The sequence below is a fragment of the Bombus bifarius genome, unplaced genomic scaffold (genome assembly GCF_011952205.1).
Source record: "Bombus bifarius isolate JDL3187 unplaced genomic scaffold, Bbif_JDL3187 scf7180000007978, whole genome shotgun sequence".
Lineage (NCBI taxonomy): Eukaryota > Metazoa > Arthropoda > Insecta > Hymenoptera > Apidae > Bombus > Bombus bifarius.
The window spans coordinates 5,066,836-5,071,341 of NW_022884363.1; the positions used below are offsets into that span (position 1 = coordinate 5,066,836).

At 39.8% G+C, this 4,506-nt stretch overlaps 1 non-coding gene across 1 annotated transcript; it reads right to left on the bottom strand.

The window, feature by feature from the left end:
* Positions 1 to 208: 208 nt before the first annotated feature.
* Positions 209 to 318, bottom strand: LOC117204586. The gene has a single exon (XR_004487112.1). It is a non-coding gene; the product is annotated as a U6 spliceosomal RNA (small nuclear RNA).
* Between the last annotated feature and the right edge of the window lie 4,188 nt (positions 319 to 4,506).

Below are 4,506 nucleotides of genomic sequence, written 5' to 3' on the forward strand. Positions count from 1 at the left end.
TGTATTTATTTAACACGTGATTACAAGATGTACATAAATAACAATATTACATGTATTTCACCTACTCTTCTAGTCTCACACTTCTTGCCAAGTGACATCTTCTTTTGTTCCGGGGATGCTGGCACGTACACATTCACAGACACACACTACCAACACTATATATGTATATTACACTGCACAGTCAACCTGGTGTACTTCACACATACACATGTTCATGGAACACTTCACGACTTTGCGTGTCTCCTTGGCGCAGGGGCCACGGTAACACTCTCCTTTGCATAGTTGCAATTTTAGTATATGTACTACTGAAGGAAGTACGTTAGGTACGTTCCGTTTCCCATATATACAGTAATGTACTATCTTTGATACAATTAGCGAGAAAGTAAATATCTCATAGGCCACCTAGCGGCGCGCCGATGTACTACAAATGCAACAGTATCCTCCTGCACTTGTATCCTACTAAAAACTATCTAATGATAAAATGACCGGTACTGATAAATAAATAGACAGTCAAAAATAAGATGACCAATTTCAGAATATCGTTACGAAAATGATAACTTGCTAATTTCTGTGAAATAAGCTGTAGAAACGCTTGCTTACAAGCATTCAAAGGATTGTAGGGATGAGAATGTTTGAATTTAACAAAAGTGGTAAGGCAGAAAAGTAAGAAGGGGAAAATAGCAAAATCGCGATCAGACACATTAAGTGTCTTGTAAGAAATGTTAGACTGCATATATAGGGGAGAGAGTTGTACGTTAGGGAAGACAGTAAAATGCCAGAAGATTAGAATCGACCTTGGAACCCGGTACTCGTAAAATCTTGAGAGTCGCAAATTTATGTACACGCGTGTACGCTGTGGTTGCTCGAATTATCTTGAATCGCCGTACACAAACTTTATTGCCGACGAGAACGCAACAGAGGGCGGAAATCGCCGAATCGTTAAACCATCGTGTTAAGAATTAATTACCGAGGTTCGCGAGCCTTCTGATTCATTATCACGCCCTTCGGAATGGGTCCCCGCGAGAAAAAGGAAAATAAAAATGACGCTTCGAGGAGGATCGAAAGTACGAAGTCGATAAGAAAATGAAACGAACACTAACGCTTTTTCATTACATGGTTATAGAAGGAAAAGTCCTTCTGTTTCCCTTGTAGCACGTTCTTGTTATTCCTTTATAATCATTCCTTTCGAAGGATATTAGCAGCGGAATATCAGTAATTTGCCCTTAAACGACGTTCAGTCGTTCCGATGAAAAATTTCTCGGTTCGAAATTCCACGGATACTCTCGACTAGGGGAATTTGTTTATAGCACTCTATTAGAAAATTGAGTTCCGGCTGACAATAGGTAATCACGTACTTCGACGCGAGTTTCCAACGGACAGATATTATCGTTAATCGATATTCGAGGAGGAGAGCACTTCATCTTTCCGAGGCTCGCGGAACTTGTGAATTTCATCAACGCGATCGAACGCGGCGAATCGACTCGTCTTAATTCCGCAATTAACCCTCTGTACTCGATCGTAACTTCGATCCATCTTGTCCTGTGTACGGCCATGATAGCCGCGTCCATTGATCGTCGTATTAGAACAGCATCGAAAACAGCTATTCTAATTGCTATTGGATTTGAATGAAATTAGAATCAAAGCACCTTTGAATAAACCAAATTCGAATCAATTCCATTTTTATGCTAATTGACCTAATACCGAGAAAATTATTAGAATGTAAGTGATTCTTTGATCAGAAACGGGATATCACGTCTTTTTTATCCGAATTCCTGGACTTAAAGCATGTCCAAAATTGTAGTAAACGTTTCTACGAAAATAAAATGGATCGATTAAAATATGTTTGACTATCTAAGATCTATGCAAGGACATTGAAGGTCGTTCAAGGGAATTCAAAATTTATTCAAGGTTGTTTCGGGTCATTTAAAATCATTCGCAATCGTTCAGAGTAAAACAAGTTTTATAATATTGAAACAAGTCGAGAGGTCATCATAGAAAACATTCGTTAGCTAGATATTCTCCATAAGACCAAATTACGCTTCCCTTTTGCAAAAACCTCATTAACTGACCATGGCCATCGTAAAGGTTCGTCGTTGCCCCGAGAATCATCCTCTTATGCATACCGGGTGTAATGAGCTGCGCCGCTGCAACGTCGAGTCTACGATGGGCAACGAATATTATTCTAAGCTTACGCAAGCTCGACTGATCGCATGCTCTCGTTCTATCGTTGATACAGGATCACAAACTACCAAGGTATGTATTCGTTAACGAAGGTATTTTTAACGTAATAGCCTTCCTTTATCTTTTCTCTTTTCCTATAAATTTTGTCGAAAAAAGCCTTCGTCAGTTTATGAAGAAAATAAGGAACGTTTAAGGCTCTCGGTGCGGAAATAAGGAGGAAACTTCGTTTCTATTCAAGAGAAACGTCAATATTGTGAAAATTTGTAGTTAAAAACTTTCTTAATTTTTGTTCTTGAGGAAGATTGTTCTTAAAGAAAGTCGCGTGTTTTCTTTTATAATGCAATTTGATATTTCCATTTCATAAATTTTTAAAATAACTTTTTAATACTTCAAATTCCATCTTTTCAGTCTTTCAAAGATAATTCAATAAAAAATTTCCGCGCTGTTGTCATTCTCGTAAAACAGAAGCTTTTCACCGAAAAGAATGGACGTAAAAGTAGACTCGTTCAACGATCGAAGCATTCACGTCGGCGAAAGTAAAACCGAACTTATTATCGGTCCGATACAGCTTGCTCATGAACGGTGCGTATAATACCGTTAAAATACACACGCACTCAATCAGTGCGATACGTGCAAATCGGTGATTTCGCACTCACGGATTATCAGGATCCAATGGGCTTCAGGATATTGCGGCGGAAACACGGAAGCGCGTAAACGTATCGACGTTATCCCTCACTTCGATTCGCCTCGTTCGCCACCGAATAAACGGCGTGCCACAATTCCCATCAACCCTCTATCGCGCCAGGACGATCGTTCATCCATGTCATTTTGTCTGCTAAGTCTAGCCAGAGGCGATCGTCGATCGATCATTGATCGGATCGATCCGAAATCCTCCTGTTGCCTAAGATTCGATCGAACATTCCTTCCCGCCGTGTCACAGCAATATGTTGTGAATTTTTTATAGCTCGCAAGAAACGACCAAGCTCAGGGACATTACTCCATCGTACCGCTTTTTTAGTTTCCTCTTTGTTGTAAAATAGTTTGCTCTTAATAGTTTCATTTTTAAAAGCGTTGCTCGTGAGAAATATTCTGACGCTTGAAAATTTATTGGAAGTTTCCATCCTGAGGATAGAAACATTCTTATTATAACATTAATGCTTTGATCAGATTAATTAGGTTACTAAATTCCAGTTTACTAAATTCCAGACTACGATCTTTTTTTTAAGTTATGAACGCAGTTATAATAGTAGCTGATAGATTGTAATACATTTGAAACTCTCTCTTCTTAACTTTTTTGAGGAAACATAGGAAAATGATTTTTCGTTTCACGTTTCAATGGCATCAGAAAAATTGTAGCATTACAACCATTGGCCTTATAAGGATTGAAAATACAGCCTTCGAATCAGAATAGCACATTTTGCTGTCAGTGACAGTATTCTAGCGCGAGACATCATGAGACAGAGGCATTTTCTCTCGGTCCATAGGAAGCATAACTGGCGCAAAGAGTCCGTCAAACGATCGGCGTTTCGCGGAATCGAAGGCTTGTCGAAAGGCCGATAAATGGTCGTGGACCTTTCGCTTCGTCCACGCGGGCTGACAGTTGTTTTCCCAAAAGCATCGACGTCCGGCGCGGACGGGAAATTGAATTTCTAGCGGCGCGTGACGCGCGGCCGCCGCTTTCATTCGGCGCCGCGACGCTTCCCCCGTCGCGTCGGAAGCCTGGGGAAAAAGTAGCCGAAGAAGTCGCGGAATACGCGGGAGGCCGGGAACTACCGGAAAGGGCAACGGTGGAACGGGGAATGAGAGAAAGCGGCGACGCGCGCGTACAATTTCCTCCGAGCGTTGCGCTGTTATTAACGCGTTGAAAATTTCACGTTGCTTATGGAGCTTTCCTCCTCAGCTCGATGCCTCCCGGCTAACCGCCGCTCCTCGTTATTTTTTTATTACTGGATAGTGCTTCTTCTGCTTTCTGTTTGAACTCGAATACATGCTGAACCTTTGTTTCCAGAAATGGCTAATGGAAAGTTGATTGGTCTGGTTATTGCTGGAATTTAAGACTAATTAAATATTTATTTTATGAAAGACAGAAAATTGTTTATGAAAATTCGATTAAGCGATTACACGTGCCAGTTACAATAGCTGATCTACTCTCCTTTTTATAAATTTCATTATATACACAATTAAAGTTAAACTTCTCGAAAAATAAATTACTCCTATGTATAACAAGAAAATAGCACAAATAAATTCCAAAATGAAACGTAGAAAATATATTTATAATGTTAACCAGTATACTTCTTGTATATTGTAATTATTAAGCATTGAAAA